Source organism: Oncorhynchus masou, chromosome 29, assembly GCF_036934945.1.
Source record: "Oncorhynchus masou masou isolate Uvic2021 chromosome 29, UVic_Omas_1.1, whole genome shotgun sequence".
NCBI lineage: Eukaryota > Metazoa > Chordata > Actinopteri > Salmoniformes > Salmonidae > Oncorhynchus > Oncorhynchus masou.
In genome coordinates this window covers 32,735,087-32,752,847 of record NC_088240.1, presented here as the reverse complement: position 1 = coordinate 32,752,847, position 17,761 = coordinate 32,735,087, and positions in this window count along the sequence as shown.

Genomic DNA, 17,761 nt, shown 5'->3' with positions numbered 1-17,761 from the left:
TCATTTGGTATGAATGCTGTCCTCCAATAGGGGGCAAGCCAGTACAGTTTTACAGTATCAAAGAGTATTAACTCTTTGATCGCCTCACATATCTACACAAAAACACATGCTAACACACACACACCACACACACAAAGAGACCTATACATCTGAACATGCACACCCAAAAATATGCACACACACACCACATTCTGTATAGGAAAGCATACAGAGGTAGGAGAGGATGGATGAATGCCTGTCAGTCAGTCTGTCTCCTGTCACTAGTGCAGCGTGTTCTCTATTTAAGGCAATGTTTACCCAGATCTCATCATGCACTGCTACCTTACAGATAGGCTGCCAGACACGTTCCTACCCTGATGCACTGTGTCTGCATCTCTGTCTCACTCCCACTGACACAAGTCAGGGTGTCCAACGGACCTAAACCCTCACACACAAAATAAGGGCTGCAGAGGACTGCAAAAATACTACTGTGAACATGCATAGGTATAATAGCACACTATAAACTCGCTGAGACGATGTTGGAAAATGATCAGTAGTGCTGATGAGGGGATATCTGTGACTGGGAAGGGACTCTTTATGTGACAGTGAAACAACTGCAGATAACCTGGTTACAAAACCCGTTTGGTCAAAGAGTGACAAACGCAACAGCAGTCACCACTGAATGACCATCCATCCGCTGAGTCTTTCAGCCTGTACAGAGCCCTAGTTTCAAGGAACACCGCAGTGAGTGTCCCTTCGACCGACATCCCGGAAATGAGAGAGAGAGAGTGTGAGTGAATGAGTTGTTCCGGGTACAGAGCAGGAGACATCCTTCCCTGCCAACTGCAAAGTCATTTAGCTCTGCTGTCTGGAGTGGAGGTGTGGTGACCAAACTCAACGCCGTGCTGATTTGTGTCTGAGTGCTTTAAGGAGAAAGGAACGCCATCTACTGGAATGACTCTGGCTGCCGCCCAAACAGCACCCTATTCCCTATGTAGTGCACAGGGCTCTGGTCAAAAGTAGTGCGCTGCATAGGGAATAGGGTGCCATTTGGGTGGGCACTGAGTCATCGTCACAGTGATATTGTTGTAAAAGAACTGGGCTATATCTCTAATCTCTGTCTTGCTAATTGCCCCGCTGGGATGACGCTGCTGGCGTGTTCTATTGTAATTGTGTTGTATGATATCTGTGGGCCAGACAGACTGAGTGTAAACATGGATTACTCATTGGGGGTAGTGGGACACAGAGAGCCTCATACAGTAAAATCAGTGTTATTCTCAAGAAGTTAGACAAATGTGCCATGGGACATAGAGCATTGTGTCATCACTGTGTTATGTTATTCTGTAGAAGTAAATAAAACCCTGCAATGTGGGCTACTGTTGACAGGACGTCCATCATACTGTGGACACACAGGCTTTGTCACAAAAGGCTCCCTATTTCCTCTACAGTGCACTATTTTTGACCAGGTGCCATAGGGGCCACAGTATAATGATAAACACTCCCGCATCCTGTTTCATGACCATCAATAACCAATACACAGTATGACGTGTGATGTCTGCTTTGGGTATTTATTGCATCTATACCCTCAACCCTTTAAGACATATTGGTATGGTCCAATATAGCAGCATGAGGGGGGTTTGCTAACAGTGAGTTGCTAAACCAGTCAGCTTCATTCTCCATTAGCAGGTGAACTAGGAAGTGGCCAGGTCGATGGCAATGTAGGGGCGAGGAGGGGGACCCTACGGACTCCCACACTGCTGTGAGTGTGAAAATATGGTCCCACTGTCAGTCTATCTAATGTTCTCTACCTAGACATGCCTTTGTTATTCTCTTCCTCTCTGCCTCTTCTTCTCTCTCTCTCATTTTCTCTCTCTCTTTCTCTCTCTCTTTCTCTCTCTCCCCTATTTTCCTTACTCTCTGCCACTTTCACAGATAGACACACACAATGATACACGTCTCTTTCCACAAGGAGTGCAAATCCACTTCACATTCAAATTCAGCCAATAGGACACTGATTTGATTGGACGTTATGAGTGTCACAGCCAGGGAATCCAAGACTATGACCATTGTGTGGTTGCATGCTGTTGAGTCACCATCGTACAGTCATTGCCTGTCTTCGCCCCTTTTCACCGTAGTAACTATCAGTCTTTCAGAAACGACCAAACTCTGAAAAATGTCAGAAACTCCCTCATTCTTTTCTCCCTGTGATGAGTCTGGGTCTGAGCACTTGGACATTACAAAGGTTACCATTCATGCACTAGCAGATAGGAGGGTTTCACTTGATCTGGGTCACTGCAGTGTTGCCATTGAATCGGACAAAGGATCTTGTCAGTCCAATTGGTGAATCACTCCAGTCTATCAATTTCCACTTGTCTTGTTCCAAAGCACGGTGTAACCTAGCTACAGTACACTGACTCTTCTCCGAGGAAGCCTCTACATCTACTCCTGCTCATCTAGCTTCCCTGCTTCCGTACTGCTCCTGATCCTGGGTCAGTATATGTATGGTCTCTGTATTACTGCTCCTTTGTCTCTGTGGCTTCCCATCTCTCCCAATCTTTGCCCCTTTCCCCTCTCCATCAGCTTCCTCATGATATCTGATCACTGATGACAACATTCATGTATTCCTAGGGATTAGGTGAGTCCATAGCCATGGCTACATTTCACTGTGAATAATAACATCTAACATATGACTCATTTAGAATTTCATGCTCCTCTTCCTCGAAATATGGATTTTCCACATTTCTCAATTATGGTTCTAATTTCCCAATTGTGCATGCTTCTGAATATGGGGAATATTAGCTGGGCCAGTATTACATAAATACACACTGCTTATTGCTGTGTTATCCTGCATTGAGCCCTGTGCTCCAGGAACGATACGATTCCCTGTCCACGTGTGTGATGCAGCTTACCAGTACCGACATCTTGAGAAAAATGCTTTTTTAATGCTGCGAGCCGTGCTGCGTTGCATGTGGCAGAAGAAGCGATGTGGCTGTTTGTTGTTAAGTGTTAGGGGCCTATTATGTGTCATTATGCTTATGTCTCTCTCTTTCCCCATCAATCGGTCCGTGCCTTCCTCTCCTCTTCTCTCCTCTCCTTCATCCCTAGGGGCCTACATAGGCCCAACCTCTCATCAATCCATCCCTCTATCCCTTCCTCCTCCAGACCCTCCCCCGTCCCATCAGCCTGACAGCATAGGGATTGGTTGTTCCTTTTGTCTCCATCCTCCTCCTCTTTCTCCATCCTCTCATCCATTCTTTCATCCATCCCCTCATCTCCCTGTCTCTCTTCTTGACAAATGCTCCCACTCTCATTCTTTCTCTCTGCCCCTCTCTCTCTGTAACTCTCTCTCTCCTTCCATGTCTCAGTATCTTCATCCCTATCCCTCTCTCTCTGCATCCCTCTTTCCCTCCATCATTCTCTCTCTCCCCCTCTTTATCTCCCTCTCTCCACCCCCCCTCTCTTTCTCTCTTTATCTCCCTCTATCTCTCCATCTCTATCTCCTCTCTCTCTGTCTCTCTGTCTCTCGCCATCTCTCCCCCTGTATCTCTTTATCCTGTTCTCCATAATGGGTTTTCTGTGGCAGTCCCTGTTGCTGCTGAAGGGACTAAAGCAGTAGTAGACGTGATATGTGGAAATGACTGAGAATTGATTTTCTCTGTGAGTCGAGCACAGCCAGCTATTAAGCAGGAACAGGATCTCTCATTAACATGAAACTGAGGAAGTTAATGTTGTGATTGCCCAGGGTGAGGATGCATATGCCAGGGATCCACTTTCTCTGATTGGAGAACAGAGATGGGGTGTGTGAGTCGTGGGCTGTAGAATGTGTGTGCCGGGGTGTTTTTGTGGGTACGTACAGTGTATTTAATAGACCCCCCCCTGCTTCTCTTGTTAACGTGTGTGTGCGTGTGTGTGCGTGTGTGTTTTGCGACACAGCGGGGGAGTGTGTTTTGCCCCCCACTAATTTGATTTGGAAATAAAAAGCGGAGAGAGACAGAAAGAGAAAGAGGGAGAGAGAGAGAAGCAGCGAGAGAGGCTCTTATAATTGCCACTGTTACCTAATCTGATAACAGTGAGCCCTGATACAACAACACCAACAAGCATAATGGCTTTTTGTGAGCTGTTTTCCTTACCGTCATCTCAATAACAGGCAATCTCTCCTTTCACTCTCTAGTCTGTTGCAACTCAAACGTGGCTTCTTCTCTGTTTAATTATGAGTGTTTGGAAAACTGGCACTGACTCATCATCACCATGGATACCATGTTATGAGTCCATGTTACCGTCCACCGTCACCAATCCCAGGGGGAGCCTGCAAACACACACTTATGAACCCCCCACTGTTGTCATGTCAACAGAAGCAATGACAACAGTGGACTCGTTGCGCTTGACATAAATGTCTGTCAATGTTTTATGATGGTAGGAAATCAGACCCACCACAATGGTGGTGATGGTGATGCTTCACTGGGGGACTAATGTCTTCAGAGACAGGTTCCTGTCTTGTGTGTTTATAGTTAACAGCTCCCACAGAGACCCTGAATAACGCTGTGTCTGTGTCTCTGTGTGTGGATGTGTCTGTCTGTGTCTGTCTGTGTGTGCTTCAGGACCCTCGGTTTGGTACCTGCACAACCAATGGCACACATCTCTGGTTAAATACAGCCCTGGCCTTGTCTAGCTGCTTATGTATTCACAGTGGTGATACACAACAGCTCACATATTGGAATCCAACCCTGTTTCTCATTAGAGCCCCAGACAAGACAGCACTACTACCAACCAGAAATGCCCTGTGATAAAATGTTCAGCAGGCAAACCATTAGACAACCCCCTGTCTCTCGGACGGACCTGGGAAGGGAGGGAGGAATGGAGGGAGCAATGCAAGGGAGGAATGGAGGGAGGGATGGGATGGGGGGAAGGAGAGATGGAATAGAGGGAGGGATCTGGGGAGGGATGGGATGGAGGGGGGCAGTTGATTGGAAGGAGGGGGCTTTTACTTTGTCATCAGTCACTGGGCTGTGTGTGTGGATCAATAAGGCCCATTAGAAGCCTCTGTTCTCAGTGCAATCCCACAGGAAGGCCCTTCGCCCTGCTCTATAGTGTTTTGTCCAAAGGCCCACAACTACACACGCAGACTCCCCTGCACACACACATAAAACCCCAAATTATGCCTCCCACCCCCACACCCATCCCCACCCTCTTATCCACATACACCCCCCCCCCCTATACGCCCCCACCAAATCAATCTTACTGATCAGCTCCCTGTCACTCCATAGCAGGTGGTGGGGGTAGGGGCCCAACCCACCGACACAGGTGCCCTTCCGCGTGTGTGATAAATATGTAATGGATTGGCGAGTGATGCATCACAGGCCTTAAAGTAATATGCAATTGATGCGATTAGAATGGATCATCTCTAGGCACGCCGGGTGGGTAAGATGCATGGCTCCAGCCGGCCCTCGGAGGATGAGGGGTCCTCACCATTCCTCAAAGCTAAATTACTAAATATTTTCTGTGATATTATTGCCCTGGACATGAACTGGGGACCGGACAGCCTCATTCATTTAGTGGACATGATAAACTGGGGAAGTTTACGGACATCTTTACGACATTTACATTTTACATTAAAATTTTTGTCATTTAGCAGTAGCTCTTATCCAGAGCGACTTACAGTTAGGGCATTCATCTTAAGATAGCTAGGTGGGGAGGAGGATTATTTAAGATGCTGTTTGAAGAGGTAGGGTTTCAGATGATTTTGAAAGATGGGTAGGGACTCTGCTGTCCTAGCTTCAGGGGGAAGCTGGTTTCACCATTGGGCAGCAAGACAGGGAACAGCTTGGACTGGGCTGAGTGGGAGCTGCCCTCCCGTAGGTGTGGGAGGGACAAGATATCTGAGGTGTTAGAATGGATTGCTCAGGTTGGGGTGTAGGGTTTGAGCGTAGTCTGAAGGTAGGGAGGGGCAGTTCCTCTTGCTGCTTCGTAGGTAAGTACCATGGTCTTGTATTGGATACGAGCTTTGACTTTATACGAGTGAGGTGTGAGGAGGAGAGGGGTGACATGAGAGAACTTTGGAAGGTTGAAAACCAGGTGGGCTGCAGTGTTCTGGATAAGTTGCAGGGGTTTGATGGCACAAGCGGGGAGACCAGCCAACAGCCAGTTGCTGTAGTCCAGACAGGAGAGGACAAGTACCTGGATTAGGACCTGCACCGCTTCCTGTGTGACGTAGGGTCGTACTCTACCGATGTTGTAGAGCATGAACATGCAGGAGCGGGTCACTGACTTCATGTTTGCAGAGAATGACAGGGTGTTGTTCAGGGTCACGCCAAGGTTCTTTGCAGGTCTTTGAGCGGGCAGGCCTTCCCTGGGGGAAGGAGCAGTTCCGTCTTGTCGAGATTGAGCTTTAGGTGGTGGGCCGACATCCAAGTTGAGATATCTGCCAGGCATGCAGAGATGTGTGTCGCCAACCTGAGTGTCAGAAGGGGGGAAGGAGAAAAGTAGTTGAGTGTCATCCGCATAGCAATGATAGGAGAGACCATATGAGGATTTGACGGAGACAAGTGACTTGGTGTATAAAGAGAAATGGAGATGGCCTAGAACCGAGCCCTGGGGGACACCAGTTGTAAGAGTACGTGGTGCAGACAGATCCTCTCCACGTCACCTGGAAGGAGCAACCTGCCAGGTAGGATGCAATTCAAGAGTGTGCAGAGCCTGAGACACCCAGTCCTGAGAGGGTGGAGAGGAGTATCTGTTGGTTCACGGTGTCGAAGGTAGCGGCTAGATCTAGGAGGATGAGAACAGAGGAGAGAGAGTCAGCTTTGGATGCAAAGTCAGAGATGAATGCAAAGTAGCTTGGCCATTGTCTTGTCTTGAGGAGGAGTGGTATCACCTTTGTCACTCAGGGAGGATGGGAGGGAGAGGTTCAAACTTCTGACTCAAGCTGAAAACTACTGAGAAAAAAATAGAAAAGGGAAAGATAGGAATGGCGCATTGGAGAAATGGAAATGTGTAGCAGTCCATAGCTAAATAAATCGCTAACAAAATGGCTACACGGACTATCTGAGTCAAATTTTCGCACTGTCTCTATGCACACTCACAAGGCCCTACACACTTACACACACTGACACTCCACACACATACAAACATTCACTCCATCATTTGCTCACACACGTAATATGCACATACATTTATACTGACTCTACACACACCCATTCACATATACGCTGCTGCTACTCTGTTTATCATACAGAATAACCTGATGCCTAGTCACCTCACCCCTACATATCTACCTCTATCACTCCAGTGTCCCTGCCCATTGTAAATATGGGCAGGGACACTGTAACCATCCTGTACCCTCTCTATCCCTCCCGTACCCTCCAGTGGCCCGTTCCAGCCTGATTGATGTCCTGTATTGTGGGAGCCCATGTCGACAGGATGTAAAAACGACTGGCTACATCGCAGGGAGACAAATTTGAAAAAGGTTAATTGAATCAGTGGGCCTAATTTATTCTAATTATCAGTCTGATTAGAACTGCGGCCTGTACTTTCATGACCACGTCAGAGAGAGAGATAGAGGGTTGTATGGAGAGAGGGAGGATGGGGCGGCGGGGGGATGCAGGGTGAGAGGACGAATGGTGAAATGATGGAAGGAGAGGAGGAGAGAAGGATGAGGTTATGCTACATATTGCAGCATGCCAGCATTCCTGATGGACAGACACGTTGTAGTAGCATGAAGCTGCAGATATGGAGAAACTTGGCAACTGAGGAAGGGGTAGAAGGGTAGAGGGAGGGGTTAGGAGGGATGGAGAGAGAGAAAGGGAGGTAGGGGCCTGGGTGAATTTTGGGTATTATAGAAAGGCCTTTGTATGTCTGAATGTAATTACTTTCCTCCAAAGACGGCATGCGAACGGGGAGTTTTCTTTCATGACGGTCACATCAAAAGGAAAGAAGAGGAGAGTACAGGGAACGTCATACAGGCAGCCCTGCTATATTAACCCTGGCTGGGATGTGATGTGATACTCCCCCCCCCCCGTCAGGCAGATTATAATAAGTCTAGGCAGTGTTGCGGTGGTGTTACCACTCTGTCTGACCCCCCCAACCCTTTAATCCCTGTTGTATTCTAAACAAGCCGTGTCCCTGCCTCTGAATCCCCAATCCATTCCCCCATTCGATCCCACTGCCTTGCCTCCATCCCCTTGTCACTAAGGAGATATACAGCACAGGTGTGTGTGTGTGTGTGTGTGTGGGGGGGGGGGGGTGCTTGGCCTGCTAGCCATATGATGGATGCCATCCGCTACGATGCTAATCTCACTGAGCTGAGACCAACTGCCAGTTGCAGGCCTGACCATCCATCTAACCTGGCCATCACTCGCGACTGTGATGTGAGGCACAAAATGGTGGCCTAGTGGCCCACGTCGGTGGCTCAGAGCTCAAGGGTAATAAAATCTGCAATGGTGGTACTTGGTTGACCTTCCATTCCACATTGTTAACACATCAGAGGATGATGGCCTCTGGTTGCATCCCAAATGGCACCCTATTCCCGATGTAGTGCGCTAAAAGTAGTGCACTATGTAGGTAATAGTTCCAAATGGCACCCTATTCCCGATGTAGTGCGCTAAAAGTAGTGCACTATGTAGGGAATCGTCCCAAATCACATCCTATTCCCGATGTAGTGCGCTAAAAGTAGTGCACTGTGTAGGTTATAGTCCCAAATGGCACCCTATTCCCGATGTAGTGCGCTAAAAGTAGTGCACTGTGTAGGAAATAGTCCCAAAAGGCACCCTATTCCCGATGTAGTGCGCTAAAAGTAGTGCACTGTGTAAGGTACCATTTGGGACAGCCCTGACCTTGTTAGGGGATTCGGTATAATTATCTTTCAGTCCTGTGAAATTACTATCACAGAACAGACTGAGGAATAAGAGTGGCCTGCCTTTCCTGTGTGAGGCCAAGGAATCAATGTTATTTAGAGGTGGAGGGGGTTGAAACAAAATTAGACCACAGCGACTGAGACTGCAAGTCAAGGACTCAGCGAAAAGAAGAAAAAAAAGACATAAAGACAACAAATCTAGAGAGAGAAAGAGAGAGAATAGGCTTGGCTTTTCTTACTGTGCATAACCTGACACTGGCCAGACAGAGAATAGACTTGTCCGCTCAGTATAGCCATCAATCTTCCTAATAGGTTATCTGTTTTTATTCCTTTGCCTGCACGGTTGCCGCAGCTCGGAAGTCTTTTTAATGCATTTCTATTAGGTGCTATTTCAACATAGAGTGCCTACATCACACACAAACACACACACAGAGGGGGGGGGCACTGGGCCGTGTTGCCCCAGCTGTACGGAATGAGAAAATGTATCATATATTGATTTTCTATGCCTGACTTGCACTTTATTCTGGTGAAGGACCAATGTAAGAGCGCCTCTTAGTGTGTGTGTGTTTGTGCTTGCATAAATGCATGTGTATACCTTTGTGTGTGTGTGTGCCTCTGTGTGTACATGTGTGTGAGCGCATGTGTGTGTGCCTGTGTCTCTGTGTGTATGAGCGCCGAGGTTATCCCTGGGGAGAGTACGGGTGGCGGTGGACTCAGGCTGGCTGTATTCACGTTCACACAGCCGGTAATGGGGTTAAACGTATTTATACAGAGCCACTGACCTGCATCCCTTCTCCCTTGTTATGGCCCAATTGAAACCCAGGACGAAAGCCCTGCTCTTTAGAGGAAGGAAAAAAAGAACAGGAGCCTAACCAAACATGACGACTGTTCCTCCTGTCTCTCTCATTACGCACCAATGAGAAATAGTGAAAAGCCTGCCTGAGTAGTGCTGTATGTATGCCGAGGCCCAGTTAATTCTGGCATCACTATTAATAAATGGTTATCATTAGACTACCAAATGGACTGGCCCACTGCTATTTACTCCGAAGGAAGCGGCCCTGATATTTTTTGCTGATAAAGTGGCAGCGAAACACAGATTAGAGGCACAGTGGTTTCTTTATCGTTTAATGAGAAAAAACAGTGACTTCTCACTCTCTCATTTTTCTTTCCACTCAGCCTCTCGCTCCCTCCTCCTCCAACCCACCGGGGTTGCCATGACAATAGTCAGTCGCCGTGGCAACGGCTGGAGCTGACAGCTTGGAGTAGGGAGAGATAGAGCTATCTGAACCTTCCTGGCTCTTTACACCTCTACAGAGAGAAAGAGAGAGAGAGAGAGAGAGAGAGAGAGAGAGAGAGAGAGAGAGAGAGAGAGAGAGAGAGAGAGAGAAACACACAGAGAGAGAGAGAGAGAGAAAGAGAGAGAGAGTTAGAGCTAGAGCGATAACAGATAAAAGAGGAAGCTACAGGAAGGAAAGGCAGGAGGAGAGGAAATGAAAGGGATAGAGAGGGGAAGAGGGAAGAGATAAGAAAATAGATAGACCTGTGTTGTCTTTTCTGGGCTGAAGGAAGCAAGCCTCTCTGGCTAGCCTTGGAAAGTGGAACAGAGCCTGAGACAGAGAGTGATATAGACAGAGGTCTTTGGAGCACATCTACTGACCTGGGTAGAATGGCAGGCAGGCCACAGCTCCTTTCCCTTTACAGCCTTACCTTAACACTCATCCACTCTTCATATCTCCATCCACTCCACGTCCCTCCATCACTCCATCCCACCATCCGTACACAGCCACAAAGTACAGAGTATCTTATCTCCCCAAAGAGAGCAGAATGAACAAAGTAAATAAAACAGAAAAGACAGGGGTTCTGTCTTTCTACTTCCTTCCTTAGGAGATGATGATAAGGACCAGGAGGAAGGATGCATTTCTATTAAGTGTTGAAGAAGTGTTACTTTGATTCTCATTGGAGGAGACAGTAATATGTTGTCTGTGTGTGTCTGTGTATGGAGAAGGCTTCCTGAGGGTTATTCAATGCCTCCTCTGTGGTATTAGAAAGTGGTAACCCTGAAGGATGTGCAGGCACACACACACACACACCTCCCCCTGCCTGTGTTCCTGTACCGGTTCCATACACTTGCTGTGTGACTCTGCTGTTGTGTAATCTAATCAGAGCTCAGTAGCTCAGCTCAGCCTCTTCCTGTACTGCAGAGATAGCACAGCGCCGTCTGTAGCTACCACAGATGTTCAGGAGGAAGAGAGGAGGAGAGGGCGAGGGGAAAGAGGAGGGGGAGGAAAGAGTGTCTTCTGTAGCATCTCCTGTTCCCTGTTCAGGAGAGGGGGTGGGGTGTGTGTATTTGGTGTGTGTATGTGTGTGCGTTATGCTCGGGTGGTTGTGTGTGTCATTGGGTGGGTGCGGAGGGGGATTCCGGTGTAAGTGACCTCTCAACCTGATCCCGTTCTCGACAGTTACACATCTGGACGGGCGCTAATGTGCCCTGTGTGGGATGGAGTTCCTTAAGGATGTTGCCTAATGGCCATCCTTCTGTCTGGCTGGCTGGTCCTAGAACATTGACAGCCAGATCGCTCAAGATTGACTTCGAAAGTGGCCGTCTGTCCATGTCCTGAAGACGTCGGGAAATGTCTATAAAACCAGCTACTGGAAGCTATTATCATCAAGTAAACTTAGGTTGTGACGAGGATGGTGGATGGGCGTAAACCCATGACTGGGTGTTGTGGACGAGGGTGGTGGATGGGTGTAATCCCGTGACTCTGGATCCGAAGATCACGTTTCCAACCCCAGTGCTACAGTAGGTACGAAATATGACGATGTCTGAAAACGATCGAGACAACACCACGCACATTTACATTGACAAATTGTAAATGTCCCTTGTCTGTCAAAAATGTTGATATATACTGTATTTAAATGTACTCTGACGATTGTCCGTGGTATTGGTTCCAAATTTGAGACAAAATATCCTCAGGAAAGTATGATTAAACCGACTTCAAAACTTGGGTCTTTGTGTTCGGCAATCAAGATGTTTTGCTCATGACTGAAGGCACGTGCACAAGACAGAAAGAAGTGCATGAACATGAACCATGCATACTAACCGAAATCTTACAGCTGTTTACATGGATTTGCGCTAGTGCCATGTGATCGAAATTTCAACTTCAGTACCGGTTATCTAATAAGTCAGGTAAAGAATACTTTCCTGTGGATATTTTATCTCAAATTTCAAGCAGCTGAAGAACCAACCCCATGGACAATCGGCAAAGTAAGTTAAAATATAATTGTATTCAACATTCCGGCTGGTAGAGCACCTGAGAGGACCATTTCCAGAATCAAATAATGGTCACGTTCCAGACAGTGAATTTCACACTGTCTGGTCCTCATGTAATCCCAGTGGTAGACACTTGTTTTAACCCTATCCCAAACATGAACTTATAACTTAACCATTCAGAAATGAATGCCTAAACTTCATGTTTTAACCCTATCTAAAACCTTAACCCTTAACTTCGAAATTTGACATTTGGAGCAACTTTGAAATTTGATGTTCGGAGAAAAGTGCAAAAACATCTAAGTCTGCAGTGAGACTGTGAGAGTTTGTTGAACATTGAGTATGCTGCCTGGCCATCACATCACATCACATCACTCACGAGAACTGGGTGTATTGCATGACCATATCATTACTGATTACCATACTGATTAGCTTGTACAGCAGGTTGCACACTTATAGTGATTATGGCATATAGGTTGTACGGTTTGTAGTAATAGTCAGTAATGGTTGTGGTGATACAGTAGCTATAGAAGTTGAGGCACTGTTGTAGGCTATATGTTAATGTCATTGGATTACTGTTGGATTTTGGATTACCCATTAAATGGCAGGTTTAAATTGTAAAAATCTTCAATGCATACAGTGCCTTCTGAAAGTATTCACACCACTTGACTTTATCCAAATTTTGCTGTGTTGCAGCCTTATTATAAAATGTATTACATTGTTTTTTCTCCCTCTTCAGTCTACACACAATACCCCATGATGACAAAGCAAAAACAGGTTTTTATCACATTTATTTCAAATAAAAAACTGAAATATTACATTTACATAAGTATTCAGACCCTTTACTCAGTACTTTGTTGTAGCACCTTTAGCAGCGATTACAGCATCGAGTCTTCTTGGGTATGACGCTACAAGCTTGGCACATCTGTATTTGGGGACTTTCTCCCATTCTTCTCTGCAGATCCTCTCAAGCTCTGTCAGGTTGGATGGGGAGCATTTCTGCACAGCTATTTCAGGTCTCTCCAGAGATATTCAATTGGGTTCAAGTCTGGGCTCTGGCTGGGCTACTCAAGGACATTCAGAGAATTGTCCCGAAACCACTCCTGCGTTGTCTTGGCTGCGTGCTTAGGGTTGGTGTCCTGTTGGAAGGTGAACCTTTGCCTCAGTCTGAGGTCCTGAGCACTCTGGAGCAGGTTTTCATTAAGGATCTCTCCGTAGCTCTACAGACAATTCCTTTGACCATGGCATGGTTTTTGCTCTGCCATGCACCAATTGAATTTACCCCAGGTGGACTTTAATCAAGTTGTAGAAACATCTCAAGGATGATCAATGGAAACTGGATGCACCTGAGCTCAATTTTGAGTCTCGTAGAAAAGGGTCTGAATACTTATCTAAAGAAGGTATCTGTTTTTTATTTTTAATACATTTGCAAAAAAATTCAAAAAACTTTTTCGCATTGTGGGGAATTGTGTGTAGATTGCTGAGGATTTAATATTAAAAAATCTGTTTTAGAATAAGGCTGTAATATAACAAAATGTGGAAAAAGTAAAGGGGTCTGAATTCTTTCCGAAGGCACAGTACATGCGGAGTTGAATAATACAGCAAATTTGATCATCTAAGTTAAATAAGAATATAATAAGACAAATATAATAAGACAATAAGACACTCGCTCATGTACTTCTGTACATTTTATTCTGGTATTATAATGTATATACACGCAAAGCTCTGCAGGGAAGAAACACAACATGGGCTGTAATACAATATTTTGTTTTTGAAATCAACCATGAGATGCTCTAAATGCTAAAAACACTTACCCTGTCATCCTTTCCTCCCCTACCTCTCCTTTCTCTATTTCTCTTCCACTCTGTTTTGTTGTTTCTTTGTTATGATGCACAGTGTCACCAAGCAGAAGGAAATGATGAATGGAGCACAGAGAGAGAGAGAGAGAGAGAGAGAGAGAGCGAGAGAGAGAGAGAGAGCCCAGGGCTGTCCAACAGGGAGAGCAGTTTGCAGCACGTTCACTTCACTTCGTAACAGAAACCATTTCCGCATCGCCCTCCGGGGTCACAAGAAGCCATGTTACCAAACCACACATACACAACACCATTCCTCTCACCCAGCTCCCTAACACACAGTAGTAGACCAACCATTCTTCATACCACCCATCATTATCGCTGAGCTGTGCAATTTAATTGAGTCCCCTGCTATCTTGTTCAACACTTCTCTACTTGTCTTGTCTACTCCCAAATGGTGAATCTTCACTCAGTCATAACGCTCTAAGATCTGTGAGTGAGTCAAATGATCTCTTTAGAATTGAAACCATCTATAGGCTTTTTGAGAGACATCGTACAATACTATATGTCTCTGAGTTGTTTTTTTACTGTGTCTCTCTCTCTCCTTGTACAGACTTGTTGAGTACTCATTTTTACCAACAAAAAAATGACAAAAAAACTGTAGTGTATCTCAGCAACCCTGGGGGCATACAGATAGAGAACTCAGGAGCACTCCTCACTTCCCGAAAGCAATTTAGGGACGGCACGATTAAGGATATCCAATCACACTAGGCACGCTTGCCTGAGGATGGCGAGAGGGAACCGGAGTCATTGGGGAGAAAAGCCAATTCCACACAGAGGGAAATGTAGAGTGGTAAAACACACACACACACACACACACACACACACACACACACACACACACACACACACACACACACACACACACACCCGAACAGAGGGAGATGTGAGAGGTAAAAAGCCTGAAGCAGTGAAACTACAGCTCTACCTTCTTCACACACTGCTATCTGCTGTGGCCACAGACACCAATGCTGCAGCCCACAGTACATTATGGATATGTCCCAAATGGACACCCCAGCTAACAACAAGCGTTCCCAAAACTTTAGAAAATGTTCCCTTACTAGTCTCATTAGGTTTTTATACCTCTTGAGGTTGATGTCTGCGCCCCCGAGGAACTCTAATTAGCATAATAAAAATATCCACATGCAAATGAGTTTATTCTAGAGATATGTTCATTTTGTATTGGATGCATCTCAATCCACCGCATCCGTCTATGTCGCACTTCCGCATCTGTGGTGAAAGGTGACAGACCATGAGACATCCCAAAAATCGGTGTTCTCACAAAATCGTCTGTAGCGTCCGAACGGTTTGGCCTACAAACTATTATGACCCCTCTATGGAGAGATGAGACTCTCACAATGGTGTTCTCCATTTTGCTCTACAACCCCATCGACTGTCTGAAGTCAGTCGGTCTGTAGCATCTGAACAGTTTGGGCGACACACTAATGAGACCCCTAGTTGGAAAGGTGAGACTCTCACGGAAACATACTGTACATGTTAATTGTTTTGCTCTAGAATGCTCACAAGAATTATCCCCTTTCTTATATCTGTTTAGTGCCAAAAATAAGGGGTTGAATAATAACAGATGTTTCCTTATCTTTCTTATATCTCTCAGATGTAGGACAGACACTTCAAGGGGTCTTCTATTCTCGTAATTTATTACTCGTCATATTTAAATAAAAACCCAATAGCTACATTATCAGCCCTCTTTCATCCCCCCTACCTCCCCCTGCCTGCCCCAGAGTCACGTATCTCCCAGGCAACCACCTGGCCAAGATAAAGCAAAGCAGTGCGACAAAAACAACGACACAGAGTTACACATGGGATAAACAAACATACAGTCAATAACACAATTACACAATAATCTGTATACAGTGTGTGGAAATGAAGTAAGGAGGTAAGGCAATAAATATGCCATAGTGGTGAAGTAATTACAATTTAGCAATTAACACTGGAGTGATAGATGTGCAGATGAGGATGTGCAAGTATAAATACTGGTATAAATACTGGTGTGAAAAAGAGCAGAAAAAAACAAAGGTAGGTAGTTGGTTGGATGGGCTATTTACAGATTAGCTGTGTACAGCTGCAATGATCGGTGAGCTGCTCTGACAGCTAATGCTTGATGTTAATGAGGGAGGTATAAGTCTTCAACTTCAGTGATTTATGCAATTTGTTTCAGTCATTGGCAGCAGAGAATTGGAAGGAAAGGTGGCCAAAGAGGTGTTGGCTTTGGGGATGACCAGCGAAGTATACCTGCTGGAGCGTGTGCTACGGGTGGGTGTTGCTATGGTGACCAGTGAGCTGAGACAAGGTGGGGCCTTACCTCGCAAAGACTTATAGATGAGATGGAGCCAGTGGGTTTGGAGACAAATATGTAGCGAGGACCAGCCAACGAGAGCATACAGGTCGCAATGGTGGGTAGTACAGTGCCTTGCGAAAGTATTCGGCCCCCTTGAACTTTGCGACCTTTTGCCACATTTCAGGCTTCAAACATAAAGATATAAAACTGTATTTTTTTGTGAAGAATCAACAACAAGTGGGACACAATCATGAAGTGGAACGACATTTATTGGATATTTCAAACTTTTTTAACAAATCAAAAACTGAAAAATTGGGCGTGCAAAATTATTCAGCCCCCTTAAGTTAATACTTTGTAGCGCCACCTTTTGCTGCAATTACAGCTGTAAGTTGCTTGGGGTATGTCTCTATCAGTTTTGCACATCGAGAGACTGACATGTTTTCCCATTCCTCCTTGCAAAACAGCTCGAGCTCAGTGAGGTTGGATGGAGAGCATTTGTGAACAGCAGTTTTCAGTTCTTTCCACAGATTCTCGATTGGATTCAGGTCTGGACTTTGACTTGGCCATTCTAACACCTGCATATGTTTATTTCTGAACCATTCCATTGTAGATTTTGCTTTATGTTTTGGATCATTGTCTTGTTGTCCCGCACGTTGAATATAGTAGCGGAGAGTCCTTGTAATCCTAGATTCAGATCATTCAGGTGAGGAAAAACATCACCCAGATAGGCCAGTCGTGTGAGAAACTCGTCATCATGCAAGCGGTCAGACAAGTGAAAATTATGGTCAGTAAAGAAAACTTTAAGCTCGTTTCTCAATTCAGAAAAATTTGTCAATACTTTGCCCCTTGATAACTAGCGCACTTCTGTATGTTGTAAAAGCATTACATTGTTGCTGCCCATATAATTTCATAGTGCAGAAAATATATGAGAGTTCAGGGACCTTGCTTTAACAAAGTTAACCGTTTTTACTTTAGTCAATCAAATACATTTTTTCACTGTAGTGTCCAAAACGTCTTTCAAGCTGTCAGGTATTCCCTTGGCAGCAAGGGCCTCTCGGTGGATGCTGCAGTGTACCCAAGTGGCGTCAGGCTTGCACGCGCGTTACCACTCCACTATGTCTCCCTGTCATGGATTTTGCGCCATCAGTACAGATACAACATGAGCAGCAGCTACGTTTGGCTTCATACGGACCATTAGTGGAATTCCCGTGAGAGACTAACAGTTACTGTGATTGGATGTAAATTATCTGACTAGAATACCTGTATTTGACATTGAGTTGTTTTTTCACTGAACACTAGATGCATTCATTTTATTTTTGGCAGTGATACGAGGCTACTCAGGAGAGAGAAAAACCTCACCCAAATGTATAGCCCAGTTGGAAAATATAAATGTATTGTTTGGAAATGTGAAGTCCTTTTTTATTTTTTAAAATGTGAATCACATTTTTATTTGGCGTACCCCCGACGGCATTGCGCTTCCCCCAGTTTGGGAATACCTGCAGTCGTATATGTGT